The 15270-nt window shown below is 43.4% G+C and overlaps 1 long non-coding RNA gene across 4 annotated transcripts; it reads left to right on the forward strand.

Annotated features, from left to right (window-relative positions):
* Nucleotides 1-204: 204 nt before the first annotated feature.
* Nucleotides 205-14524, forward strand: LOC143819855 (uncharacterized). Of its 4 annotated transcripts, XR_013225126.1 has the most exons (5): nt 1939-3381; nt 7678-7838; nt 8282-8361; nt 11299-11488; nt 11912-14524. It is a non-coding gene; the product is annotated as an uncharacterized LOC143819855 (long non-coding RNA). The 4 variants fall into 4 exon arrangements; XR_013225125.1 differs by lacking the exon at nt 1939-3381 and adding an exon at nt 205-469 and having other exon boundaries at nt 11299-14524; XR_013225124.1 differs by having other exon boundaries at nt 11299-14524.
* Nucleotides 14525-15270: the final 746 nt, after the last annotated feature.

Consider the following 15270-nt stretch of genomic DNA (forward strand, 5'->3'; position numbering starts at 1 on the left):
TCCGTCCGGACCCAGACCGACGGACGACTCCCGCCTCTGCCCGCGCCTCTCTCGCCTTCTCCCGACTCCCTCCCGAGCAACTCGGCAGCCAGCTCCGTTGGTCTTCCCGCCTCAGCCCCTTCCCCATTGGCAAGAGCCTCTCAAACAGGAACAAACATTTCAGCCGCTCATTCGCCAGCACGGACGCCACTCCGGCCTCCCTGGCTCCGGCGATGGTCCTGAGTGGTGCTCTCGGGGTTCAAGGCCCACCTCCCGACCCAGGCGCAAAGGCGGGAGCTCGTCTCGGCCAATTAGCGAGCCCCTCGGGCGAATCTGTCTTTCCTATTGGTGTCACGGAGTTCTCGCCTCTCCCGTGGAGTGGTCGCGAGCGAAGCCGCTCCGCAGTCTTAGCCAGCCTGTCCTCGGCAGCCCTCCGACGCCTGAGTAGGACTGCCCAACATGAACGCGAACAGTAGAGAGGTCCTGCCGTGTAAGTCGCGCCTGACTAGTTAGGGATCATGTGGGAAAACGTAACTTTATTCCGTTTGACCAAGGAAGTTTTATGCAAGGCATAAGTTCTGGCGTGCAGGCACAGAGATTTTGAAATGGACGATGCCAGTCCGGACACGTTAGCATAAAGTGCTTTGACAGAGGCAAGGTCCAAAACTGGAGAAGAGGATGTCGCGAGGTTTTCTCCACGCATGAGTGGAGACGGATGGAGCGTGACAGCAGGGTCTCCGTTAATTAGTTTCAGCATTCCACATGAAGAGAACATCTGCCAGTCAGTCTCCGATTTTCATAGAATAATAGTTGGAAGGGACCTCCTGGGTCATCTAGTCCAACCCCCTGCACTATGCAGAACACTCACAACCCTATTGCTCATCTGCTGTAACCTGCCACCCCCTTAATAATTTTGACATTTATTTCCTTCACTAGGTTTCTATGTCCCCAAATTAAACCAAAGCCATATAAATCAAGCTTGTCATTCCAATTTTGTCTTTGCATCTGTCAAACAACATTATTAAGCTGTTTGCAGATTTGCTGCTCATTCTTTGCCTGTTAAATGGGCTGCCATTTCAATGTATCCAAAGAAGTGTGTGTGTGTAAAACAAAAACTTATACCTTGAATAATATGTTGTTGGTCTTAGTGCCATTGGACTCGTTTTTCTGCTGCTTTAGACCAATACGGTGACCCACCTGAATGTAATTTTATTCAGCTTTTCATGGGACCAACTATATTGTTCAGTACTAAATGAAAACATGAGTTGTTACCTTTGAAGTGGGACTTTTAAACTTTCTATGCATTGCGCCTCCTGCAGCCACACAAGCAAGTACAGATTGAAAGGGGAATTTTTCAGCTGACACACACAGTCTGGTTCTCACCTGAGGCAATGTCCCTTTGAGAGCCAACTTGGTGTAGTGGTTAATAGAGCTGTTCTCACCAAACAGTAATATCAGGACTCTCTCAGCCCCCCCCCCCCCACCTCACAGGGTGTCTGTTGTGGGGAGAGGAAACTGGAGGCGATTGTAAGATGCTTTGAGACTCCTGATAGAGAAAATTGGCATATAAAAACCAACTCTTCTAAATCACCATTCATTGTCAGAGATATTAACTGATAAACATGGATGTGAGAATTGACCCATAATATGTTTTCTGACGCACATGAGATACACTCTCAGCACAGAATTAAATAATAGCAAAGAGTGGTGACCCTAGGCACATATCATAGGAGGTGGTCTCCAGAAAGGATAATATTTACATACTAGTAATCAAGCCTGCTATACCTGAAATACAGCAGGCGCTAGCGGGCAGTGCATGGCCCCCGAGGTGGCAGGCCACCGGCAAGGGAGCCACGGCGAGCTGCGCTGGGACCTCCAATTGGCTGCCCGCCGGCAAGGCAGCAAATTCGAGCCGCGCACAGCGCGGCTCGTGGTAGCTCCCTTGCCGGCGGCCTGACGCGTCGGAGGCATTTCGCGCGGCTCGCAATTGCTGCCTTGCCGGTGGGCGGCCAATCAGTGGGCCTCCAATTGTCAGTCCGGAGGAAGGGGCCAATCGGCACCCTTCCTCATCCTGGACAGCGCCCACCCTAACTCCTCTCCCCTAGCCCTTAGCGCATTATTTAGTTAAGTGTTAAGATATTGGTTGGAGCCATAATTTACAGATCCCATTCAACCACTCAGCTACACTTTATAAAGAATTTAATATAGAGTGTATTATCACAGTTCTGACCACTGAGGAAGACCCAGTAGGGTCTGTATAGTTCCGTATAGTTTTTATGAAGTTTTTATTCTGTTTTTAATTGTGCACTATAATAAATAATCAACGAGTTTTACATTATTTTATTCTACTGCTCAACTTTTGAGTTCCTACCTGTTAAGGTTGGGTTGTGTTCCTTTTTTGGTTTAGCATGCTTCAGTTAAGCATGCTAGTCACCTTATTTATTTTTTGAAAGCACAGTGTGGCTTTTAAAAATATGTTAGTACTTGAGGATTGGATGTAACCAGCTATGCACAACAAACTTCAGATTTGAAACCAGATTTCCTTTACCTTAACCCTAGAGGTAAAATTGGTCATTTGTTTAGACTATTGTGGATGCACATTCAGAGCACATCCATCAGATGAAAACAATCTATTTGTCCATCTAAATTTTTTTAAAGTAGTAACATCGGATTCCAAATATTGTTTTCCCAGGAACTATATTGGACAAGGCATCAAAAGTCTCAGGTATTCAACATACATTTGCCTAAACTTAATCAATATTAGGATCTACATAGAACTATGTCATGAAGGAGTCATTGTTGAAACATCCAAATCCAACCAGAAAATCCTTCTCCGCTCTCTTATTATTACAGAAACAAGTAAATGCTTCATACTGTCCAGGTGAAATAGAAAATTGCAAACTACAAATGGTCTGGAAATAGTTAGGAAGAAGTATTTATAAATAATTGTCTAAAATATGCCATTAAATACGCGTTATTAAAATATTTCTTATTACATAATTCTTAATTACATAATTCTTATAACTCTTAACTATTGTTATTTATTCTTATTATTCTTAATTACATAATTCTTATTACATAATTCTGCCAACAAAAGTGCGTTTAGTCAAAGCTATTCCCAGTTGCAATGTATGGCTGCGAAAGTTGGACCATAAGGAAGGCCGAGCGTCAAAGAATTTTGACCTCTGGTGCTCGAGAAGACTCTTGCGAGTCCCTTGGACTGCAAGACGAACAAACCGGTCAGTCCTAGAGGAGATCAGCCCTGACTGCTCCTTAGAAGGCCAGATCCTGAAGATGAAACTCAAATACTTTGGCCACCTCATGAGAAGGAAGGACTCCCTGGAGACGAGCCTAATGCTGGGAGCGATTGAGGGCAAAAGAAGAAGGAGAGACTGGAGAGAGGTGAGTAGCGGGGTACCTCAGGGTTCGGTGCTCGGCCCGGTACTTTTTAACATATTTATTAATGATCTAGATGAGGGGGTGGAGGGACTACTCATCAAGTTTGCAGATGACACCAAATTGGGAGGACTGGCAAATACTCCGGAAGATAGAGACAGAGTTCAACGAGATCTGAACACAATGGAAAAATGGGCAAATGAGAACAAGATGCAGTTTAATAAAGATAAGTGTAAAGTTCTGCATCTGGGTCAGAAAAATGAAAAGCATGCCTACTGGATGGGGGAGACGCTTCTAGGTAGCACTGTGTGTGAACGAGACCTTGGGGTACTTGTGGATTGTAAACTAAACATGAGCAGGCAGTGTGATGCAGCGGTAAAAAAGGCAAATGCCATTTTGGGCTGTATCAACAGAGCCATCACATCAAAATCACAAGATGTCATAGTCCCATTGTATACGGCACTGGTCAGACCACACCTGGAGTACTGTGTACAGTTCTGGAGGCCTCACTTCAAGAAGGACGTAGATAAAATTGAAAGGGTACAGAGGAGAGCGACGAAGATGATCTGGGGCCAAGGGACCAAGTCCTATGAAGATAGGTTGAGGGACTTGGGAATGTTCAGCCTGGAGAAAAGGAGGTTGAGAGGGGACATGATAGCCCTCTTTAAGTATTTGAAAGGTTGTCACTTGGAGGAGGGCAGGATGCTGTTTCTGCTGGCTGCAGAGGAAAGGACACGCAGTAATGGGTTTAAACTTCAAGTACAACGATATAGGCTAGATATCAGGAAAAAGTTTTTCTCAGTCAGAGTAGTTCAGCAGTGGAATAGGCTGCCTAAGGAGGTGGTGAGCTCCCCCTCACTGGCAGTCTTCAAGCAAAGGTTGGATACACACTTTTCTTGGATGCTTTAGGATGCTTAGGGCTAATCCTGCGTTGAGCAGGGGGTTGGACTAGATGGCCTGTATGGCCCCTTCCAACTCTATGATTCTATGATTCTAAGGGGATGACAGAGAATGAGGTGGCTGGATGGAATTACTGAAGCAGTTGGTGCAAATTTAAATGGACTCCGGGGAATGGTAGAGGACAGGAAGGCCTGGAGGATCATTGTCCATGGGGTCGCGATGGGTTGGACACGACTTCGCACCTAACAACAACAATGTATTAATGTGCACAGGTCCTTAACTGTTCCTGATCAGATAAAATGTTAGATATTATCTAATTTTATTATTCCTAGAGATATTGCAGTGAAGGTTGTCCTGTGAAGGTTGTACTGCACAGTTAGCACGAAGGCAGCCTTATTGTAATCACTGGCTATTACCTCCCCAGTTAACATGCTATCATGTTAAAATTATTGGGCTTGCAAGTTAGGCTACAAAGAATGCATACAATATTATCTCATAAAACTACAGCTCCAGTCTTATGCATACTTTGCCGTGGGAGCAATCCATTATTACATTAACAATAGCAAGTCCATGTACGGTTAAGCCTGTAATTAAAACCTTAATTAGCTACAGATAAATTAATCTAAGATTGTACAATACCCAATGAAGTGAGAAAGCAAGAAAACATTCCCTTTCCCTAAATGAAATCAGGGAGAAACTGTCTTTGGGTCAATACAATGTAAAATATGAAGAAATCATCTTTTGCCAGAAATTATTCACATTGTTTTATTCAAAGAAAGTATTGAAATTCCTACCTTGTTTAGTTCAGCTCAGAGGCTAGGAAAACTTCATAAACATAGAATACATTTACTTATGAAAAAGTCAAAGATTAATTTTTTAAAAATCTTTTATATTTGTAATCTCTTTCATGGGGGAATGTTATAAGACATATACAGTTTTTGTCACCATTTGTATACTTCTCACAACTTCCCTCCCTCAAACTATTTATAGTATCTTCTATTAATAGTACACAAATGCAAGGGATCTTTTCGCGATCAACATGAACAAAAATTCCAGGATTTATTTAAATAACTGCAAAGATCAAACCTGAAAGGACTTTAGGGTGCTGCATGCAAGAAAAAAATTAATGGATTAAAATTTTTCCAGTCCAAGTGCTATGTGAATGACATAACAGCACAGTAAATGTGCACAGTAACTCTCTTTACAAATGGGACTACTCTGATGTCAGCAAAGTACTTTCACTTAATAACATGTCTACAGATATACAATTAGCATGTTAATGTTGTCTTGAGAAAGGAAATTCTTGAGTCATGCTTTTATCAAATACAGTTGCCTGGTGCTTTCTTTCTCAGGCTATTTATAGGCACTCCAGAAAATATGTCATTGAACATTATTATAACTGGGTTCTTACTGGGTTTGCCTCTATGGACATTTCCAGTCTACCGTTTTAATGCCTCCACAAGCCTTGGGTGTTGATTAGAATATCTGCAATATTAAAAGTATAAAACCACAGAATTATAATGCTAAAATGCAAAGTGGCCACATATATTAGTATCCCTATGCTATATCTCCTATGCTAGGCATTGGTTTAAATTTAAAAAAAACACATTAAATAAATGAAAAAAATAATTTAACTGTATTGATTTTTATGCCCATACTAGCTTCAAGATCCGCTGTAGGAAAAATACAGCGGGAGCTAGCAGCCGGGCAGTTGGGGGCGGGAGGCAGGCAGCTGGACAGGTGGGGAGCAGATGGCGGGCGCGCAGGGGCAGAGGCATACCTGGGAGTTTGTGGTGGCCTTGGGGAGGTCATGGTGGCGGAGGCAGGGCATCCTGCTGAACAGGTGTCCTCGTGGCGGCGGGGAGGTATGCGGGCAGTGGCCGCTCCTTGTATTGGCGTCTGTAGAAAGGGCAGGGGCACTTGCAGGCCCTCGCTGCCTCTGCTGGTGTCGGGCAGGTCATCTTGCGGGTGCCCGTGATGCAGGCGCTGGGGGTGGGGGGCCCCTGACTACCCACCACCTGCTGGGGCACGTTACCAGCAGCAGATGCACAGTGCCACACCAAGGGGGAGCACCAGCCATGATGGCTGCTGGGGAGCACCAAAGGTGAGCCGGCGGCAGAGTGGCAGGGCGGCCTCCGAGGCAGCAGCTGGGGAGGAGGACGAGGAGGAGCCGTAGCCTGGTACCGACTGATCCACGAACCGGTACTGGTCTCCAGACCGGGGGTTGGGGACCACTGATGTAGAGGATGGAGCAGAGCTGTTCTCTCTTGCCCCAGAGGGATGGACCCGATCCAATGGGATGAAATTAGTTCAAAAGAAATTCCATCTAAACACCTGGAAGAAGTTCCTGACAGAGCGGTTTCTCAGTGGAACAGGCTTACTCGGGAGGTGGTGGGTTCTCCATCTTTGGAAATTTTTGAACAGAGGCTGGACAGCCATCTGACGGAGAGGCTGATTCTGTGAAGATTCAAGGGGGTGACAGGTTACAGTGTCACCAATAGGGTTGTGGATGTTTTGCATAGTGTTGGGGGTTGGACTAGATGACCCAGGAGGTACCTTCCAACTCTATGATTCTATTACCTTAATCATTTAATTATCACTGATAAAGGTTATTGTCCATTGCTTAGTGTTAATTCTTTTTCCAGTTTACTTACTATAACCAGGATAACCGTATGAGTTTTCTTCATGAGTATATACAAGTATGCTTGCTATAGTAAGAAAACAGGGGGAAATACTTCTATAGTAAGCAGCAGTTTCAGGAGTAATTCTACCTAGGATTGTACTGTAAGAGTCAGCTCACACCATCCAGCATGTCTTCATGCACATAACTTTGGGTATGTGCAATTGATGTAGACAATCTTGATGTTCATGAATCATGGATACTTATTTTGTTGCCTCATCTGCACTTTGTTATGCTATTTACGAGAGGCCATAGGAGGCAGCTAACTCTATAGTTACCAGATCAAACAATTTAAAATAAAAGACCTAATGGAAAAATTATGCCACTTTTTTCATAGGATTATCAGAAGCAGTATAACCCATAATGGAAAAATTATGCCACTTTTTTCGTAGGATTATCAGAAGCAGTATAACCCATAATAAAGGACGCCAAAAATAATGTAATGACATAATTACATGAGATTCATTGTTCCTCTTTCACATCTGTAGGAAGTCTGTGTCTTGTGGAACTCAGAAAGCTGCCTTATATCATCACATGAATGAACAAGCAGTATTTTAAGTGGTTTTGTGCTTGTGCAGTGGCATCTGCCTAGCATGTTTGGTAAATGTTCATAATGGACTAGCTTGCTGGGATTACCCATGTCCCAAGGTCATAATGGGTAGATTACACAACATTTCAAACCAATTCAATGTTGAGTTTATGCACTACTTTTGTGGTTGCAGAGTTAACAGCATTAATCAATCAGCACCGTGCATCATATTGTTGAGCACTTGGAATATACTGGATTGATCTACAGTTCCCAAATGGCTATGCAAAAACATGGAAAATTTGTGATCCAATTTTGGATACCCAAGAATGTGAATACTTCTAGTTTTGATTGCAGGTAAGACTGGAATTACTCAAGAGACATCCCACAACCCCCCCCCCTCCACCCAAGCAAGACTGAGACAACCAAGGAAAGCATCTCACTAGTAATTTTGTTATTGAGCGAAGTGGGTAGAGGGGGCAGGGAGTAGGGCTACCCACTCTGACTTGAGAAAGTCCTTCAGATTTGGGAAGTTTCTGGGAGCTCAGAGACGGACCTCTGTGGGGCTGTGAGGTCCTCCAAAGCTGCCATTTCCTTCAAGGGTACCAGTTTTTATAGTCTGGAGCAGAGTTGTGGTTCAAGAAAACTCTACGGCCCACAAGTGCAGAGTGAGCCACATACCGCAATGTTTACAGTGCAATTTAGAAAAGTTTTTAGTCTTAGGGAGGGGAGCAAACTGTTTGTTCTGTAGTGTTTGAAGGTGCTGATCACAATTTTCAATCAAACCATAACTTTTGCAGAAGAGTGTTCACACATCACTGAATGGGATAATTGTGAGCCACTTCCCAGGGCCAGTTCAAAGTAACAAGTACATTCCAAGGTCAGTTCAGTGTTGCCTTTTATTTGTGCTGAAGTTCCATACAATTTGTGCTGAAGTTCCATACAATTCCAGGATTGCCGCTTATACAGATTGCTTAAGGCTTGTTCCCTTGATTGTGCATTTATACCGCATTACTCTCCCAAATACTCAGGGTGCTTAACCCATTCCCAGATAGTAGAGAAAAGAAATACAGTCAAACCACAGAATATGACACAATCAAAATGCCACAAACTAGGAAGAACATGCAGCACTTTTCAGCCTCAGTATCCTTAGACAAATTCACAATGTCCCTTCTGTTATGAGAGCTCTGCATCGAAAGGCTTTGCATGCCTTCCTAATAATAGACAGTGCTGCTTCCCCTCTGGACTTTTTCCAGCAACTTGTTCTATCAGATTGGTCCAGTGGCTGAAACAGCTCCAGGACCAGAGGAGCAAAAGTCACATATGTGAACGGGAGCATAAGTAACTGACCACATTATCACAACTGGCATGTGGAAAGATACAAACTTCGTAATATGTGACTCCATGAAGACCTTTGAAGATAAAAATCAGCTTCTCAAAAAGAGCCTGGTAGTAAACAAGTAACTGATTAAAGTGTTTTAGAAACACATGTTATGTTCAAAGTAGTTTTCCCTGATCAAAAGACGGGCTGCCATGTTTTGCCTTCAAATAAGCTTCTGAATTAAATATGCTGTCCCAGATCGAGTACATTACAGCAGCCCAATCTAGAAGTTACAGTTGTATGCAAAATGTAATATAGAAGATGATCTTGGCAACTACACCAATTGTCCTCTGTTAGGAAGGGTAGCTCCAACAGCACCCCTAAATTCTTTACATAACTGCCACATCAGATTCCCTAGATCTGGGATTAGCTAGTCTAAGACGTCAGCCTTCCTATTCAGCATCACACCCATCTTGTCTGCATTCATTTTCACTTGTTCCCCCTCAGCCACTTAACTACAGCTACAAGACTTTGGTTCAGGATATCAGCAGTCGCTTATGAAAGGCCATATGCAGTCAGGGCCCCGTGTACCTGAGGGACTACCTTTCTACCTACACCTCTCAGAGCTTTGCACTCCGCCCCCTCCAACTGGCTAGTGATTCCTGTCCCCAAGGAAGCCCGTTTGACCTCAAACAGGGCCAGAGCCTTCTCTGTTCTGTCCCCCCCTGGTGGAACAAGGTCCCAGAGGAGATCAGGGCCCTAATGGAACAAAAACAGTTCCATGGGGTCTGCAAAAGGGAGCTTCTACACCAGGCATTTGGTTGAAGCCAACCAGAACCAACAGTACCCACCGGGCCCCTGAATCTCCCTCCCAGGAATCCATGCACATGAATTGAACAACCATGGGCTTGTTTGATCGTTATTCTGTTAAATGTTCAGTGTTTTGTTGTTATCACCACCATTGCTGTTATTTCTATTTGATACAAAATACTGAGTTCGGTGTATATTCCTTTATGTTCCATGTGAACTGCCTGAGCCCTAGAGGAGGGCAGAATACAAATGTGAATGAATGAATGAATATGTAGTTCTGGGTAGCTGCATACTGATGAAGCCCAACCTCAGTGCTACAGATGATCTCATGTTTTCTTCAGTTATACACATACCCATGATTTCAGGGGATCAAGGGCATCCCTGAATAACGCTGCAGTTTGCTGGTGGTATTTCTCATGCTCACCAGGAACAGTGATCAGTGATTCCACAAGTGATCATCAGTGATCCCACAAATATCTGTTATCAAAATCGGGATCTTGTGGCTACCATATATAGATGTGCTCAGTCACACATTGCATCCATGTTACAGCTGGGAGACAAAATGCAGAATTGCTTTTCATGCTTGCTGCTTTATTCTATGAATATTAATTTGGAAATAAGTTCGTTCGAGCTCAACTTCAATGGAACCTACATTAAAGTAAGCACACATTGGACTGCAGCTGTGCAGTCTGATCGATATTTCTATGGTTAAAAGCAAGTCTCTTTACTTTACTGGTCTTGGTGACTAATGATTGCGCATAACTCCATGCAAAATTAGGCCTAATCCTGTATAGGATTCCATGCATTCATTTCAAGGGCACTGATTTACAGGAGGAAAATTGTTAGAATGCATTAAATAACAAAGCATCGTTTTTACATGGGCTTTGCAATTCTATTAACTTCTAGCATTGTTTCTACTTGGGGAAAGAGTTGTTGACGATGAGAGAATATGATGCAGTCAAAGCACTGAGTGAAAAGGAGCCTGTAAGATCCTGTACATATGTCATTGCTTACTAACAAACAGGAAGGAAGAAAACTCAACCCAGCTAATCAGGTCAAGAAACTGAAAAGGGTGAAAGCCAATGATAGTGGACTTATAGAAGGCCTCACTGGCTCCTTGTGTGCTTTTACCAACTTTTTGGGTTGACTGGCATACTTACTTGGGTGTAAGTGCTATTCAGTACAAAGGGACTGAATTCTGAGCAAGCATAGGTAAGATCAGAACACACATCAGCCTTGATTCATTTCCATTTTCTGCACTGGATCATCCTATGTACCTCCATTACACTAGACACAGATATGGGACATTTACAGAATTTTAGTTGAAGACATGGAAGGAAATTAAAACCATATTGCTGTATGATCCCCTTGAAAGCCTCTCTTTTAATGATTCTCTAGTGCAACATTTTTCAGCGTTTCAAAAAATTTTAACCCCATGTTTGTAGGATTGCCAACCAACCTGGAGAAAAAATTTCTGTCCCATTTATAGAAGCTGGGAACAGACAGCTGAAGCTTTTCCTGGCACAAGAAGACTCAGAACAAGCTACCTGCCCTATGCTGCTTTCCTTTCAGTGCTCTCTTTCTTAGTTCTGGAACCCCAGTAAAGCCTCTCAGGCTGTAGCAACTTCAATCTTCTTCTCTCTATCCAAGTCTTCTCCATCTCTCTCTTTTTTTTACTTCACACAGTTGCCAATCTTCTAGAGTCAGAGGCTCATGGTAATTGCAGTCCATGGATATCTAGAGAGCCACAGTTTGGGCATCCCTGGCCTAGAATCTCCAGATGACTACTGAAAGCAATCCTTCTAGGAAATAAATGCTGTTACAGTACAGGATTTCCAACATTACATTATGTTCAGTCAGCTTCAGTCAGAATAAGGTAAGAAAGTACATCTGAAGTACATCCATTCTGGGTAAGAAAATTCCTGGAGATTTGGGGATGGAATCTTGGAAGTGGAGCATGGGAAGGGACCTTAGTGGTGCATAATGCTACAGAATCCACCCTCCAAAGGAGTGATATCCTCCAGGGGAACTGACACCTATAGTCTGGAGATCAATTGTAATCCCAGATCTCCAGGCTCCACCTGCAGGTTGGCAGCCCTAATTGCCAACACTATTTTCAAAGGGAAGAATATTTCCTTGTCTAGGGCCTGTTGGGTAATGTAGGCTAGTGATATTACAGCAGAAAATTAGCTGCATCAAGGACATTCTTGAAGATCTCACAGTTTAAGAGCTAGAATTTGTGAATCTTCTTTCACATTTTCTCCCCCCCCCCCCGAGACTGTGAACCTCTCCTTTTCAGTCTTTTTTTACAGCTTCATTTCCAGTCCCACCTTTTGATTCTGCCTCAGTGATTCTACTGGAGAACTGTGTAAGCAAGTCACATATGACCTCTTCTATCGTTTAAATGTTGCTGCTTTTCTTTTCAACTCTGAAAATAATAATGACCCAGTTTATAGAACAGAAGTAACTATATGCAACTGCTGTAGGTATGAAAGATGCCTTCATGAAAATCTGTCTGGGGCTCAGGACAGAACAGACAAAGTGCAGCAAGGGGTCCGGTTTGCAGGAAAAGGTTTTTTGCTTTGGTTGCCAAACATGATTGCTTTTACTGCTGGTTCTTTACTTGAGATTAGTGACTGCAAACACTTAAATAATATTCTGAAACAGCATGAGAAATCATCCAGCCATTTGATTACATATTGCAAGTGGATGGAAATGGAATCCAGGTTTAGGTTCAACAAGTGCATTGATGCAGAACACCAGCAGGTTATAAACCAAGAAATTCAGCATTGGAAGGGTGTGTTTGAACACATAACAGCTATTACAATGTTCCTGACATCACACAACTTGGCAATTCATATTGAACCAATAAGCTTCACCTGCATCCTGGGGTCTGTCACTATCTCAATCTAGTTGTTTTGGATGCAGCAGTATCATAAAAGGAATCTATTTCTCTTTCTGGTGTGTCAAAGCAAATCTTTGTGCTATTATCTGCCTCGGTTTCTACAGTGGCAGTTTCTGGGGGGGGGGGGGGAATGTGCCCAACCTTGCTGTGAAACCATTAAGTGATCCTCTGGGAAAGCTGCTAAGACAGTGTGCAGCCTACTTGATGCCAAGCAAATAAGTTTATGCAACTTCAATGGAACTATCAGACTTGCTGAAAGCAGTTGCAGGTCTTCACCATGAAGCACAGCGTCTAGTAGATCAACTGCTAGAGTAAAAGTTCTTGGTACTGTATGATTCTGTGCCATGTGAATACTAGAAGTGAGACTATGCAATGGCTTACAGTGGACATTGTAACTGCTCCCTTCCTCATGAAGAAATGTGTAGACTTCATCACATTGTACAGGGAAAGCAGTTATGCTGCAGCAATGATCTCTGCATGAGAGTTTCCACAAGTTCTTGCCCTGATATTGATGCCACTTTCAGGGAATCCCTGCATAAATACCATAAAGGGTAGGAAAAATATTAGTCCAGTGGCACCTTTAAGACCCAACACATTTTTATTCAAGGTGTAAGCTTTCATGTGCACAGCACACGTCATCAGACAAAGCTTACACCTTGAATAAAGTTTTGTTGGTGTTAAAGGTGCCATTGGATTCAAACTCTGTTCTACTGCTTCATACAACTTGGCTACCCACTTAAATCTATTTGAAAAGGCAATTTGAATATGAGAATCAGACACAAGTTCAGTTGTCCAGAAGAAATCTTCTAATGCAAGTCCTTTTACACTCTTGTAGACACTGTTCATTTTTCAACTGAACAGCAATGTTAGCAGCTTGAGCATCAAAGGAAAATACAAGGACTCTTGTACAACCTTGAAAAGCTACCACAGGAGACACTTGCCACCTGTTGTATGGATCTACATAGAGTTCTCAGTGACAGTAACAACTCTGACCTCAGTAGTACAGATCTTTGTTCAGAGCATGGCCATATCTAGCACATTCTCCCTTACCAGATGATGTTCTGAAGTACATCCATTACACTGAAACGAGTGGTGCTTTCCCAGATAGCTGGGTAGCACTCCAAATTCTCCTGACACCTACAGTTGCTGGTGATGAGCTTACCATCTCAAAGCTGAATCTTGTCAAAACATACCTACAATCTACCTTGGGAGATGAGAGACTCTTATCATTTGTTATCCTATATATCAGGGGTGGCCAAACCCTGGTTCTCCAGATGTCCATGGATTACAATCCCCATAAGCCCCTGCCAGCTACATCTGGAGAGCCACAGTTTGGCCACTCCTATACATGAAGAATGATCTTATTTGAAACCATGATCTCTCCACCACTGTACTGGAGTCTGCATGAACCAAAACTCAAAAAGCCCCATTCTGAGCAGTGGCAGTGGGCTATATAACACAACATAAATATTTTGAAGTGAAAGTTTCAAAAGCTAATTATAACCCAGGAACAGATAGTTCTACTTTAAATATTTGTGTTACTTTATTTGACGTATTCCTTATTTTAAAATATCCATTGCATAAACAAAAAATGTAGATGAAACGAGATTGTCCAACTGTTCTGCCAGGTTATTAAGGGCAAGTTAATTGCTACTTCTCATTGAGTCAGCGCCCACCAAGTGTTTTTGGAAAGTGGAGAAAACCAGGTCAAGAACTCACCCAGCAGGGCTTCCGATTCACCACTGGAAATCCTATTGATTAGACAGATTACAGTGACGTTTCAGTGGCAGTTGCCACCACAGCGTTGGTTTTATTCTTTCATAGAATCATAGATTTGAAAGGGATCTCCAGGGTCATCTAATCCAACCCCCTGCACAACGCAGGAATTCTCAACTCTTTCCCCCTGACACTCAGGCTTCATTTCTGCATGGCTCAATTTTATACTCTGCTCCACATCCTGTGTCAGAATGTCAACAGTGCCCACAGATCGAAAAGACTGGGAATCTCTGCTCTGAGGTGACTATATACAGGTAGGGATGCAGCTTGGTACTCCAGGTGGATACCCAGCTCGTCCGCACCTAAGCTTGGCTCTGCAGTACGCACTTCTCTTTCTTTTACTGTAATCCACATACAATCTCTCATTTCTTTCTCTTTGGCCAGTCAGATACTGGTAGACAATAAAGTGCTGTTTTACATTTAAGGCAGTTGTTGAGATGTGTGAAGGACAGTCAGTCAGCAAACAAAGAGATAAGGGAGATGCAGTAACGATGTTTGAGTCCCCTGGGAGCCCCCAAGACTTAAAGTCACTCTGGGTGCAGTGCACCATGTGCAGTGCAGATGACCACTCCTTCAGTTACATTGAAACGCATGTCCTTATGTTCATATAAGTGTGTGGGGGCGAGAGGGATGGTTGCCAGAAAGGGCTCATAAGAGTAAACAGAACAGATCCCTGTAGTCCGGAGATGAGCTACAATTCTGAAGAATCTCCAGCTCCCACTTGGAAGCCGGCATCCTTAAGCGGCACCCTTAAGACCAACACAATTTCTACCCAAGCCATAAGTTTTCCTGACCAGGTGTGCATACACGCCCGATACCTTGAAGGAAAGATTCGGGTGGGTAGCCGTGTTGGCCTGAAGCAGCAGGCCAACTGAAAGGTGCCTTGAAGTCCAAGGCAGCCTTAAAGGCGCCTTTGGACTCCCCTTCTGTTCCGCCTTGAAGAAAACGTTGCTGGCGCCCAAGGTGTGCCTGGATTC

Source organism: Paroedura picta, chromosome 10 (genome assembly GCF_049243985.1).
Source record: "Paroedura picta isolate Pp20150507F chromosome 10, Ppicta_v3.0, whole genome shotgun sequence".
NCBI classification, from domain to species: Eukaryota; Metazoa; Chordata; class Lepidosauria; order Squamata; family Gekkonidae; genus Paroedura; species Paroedura picta.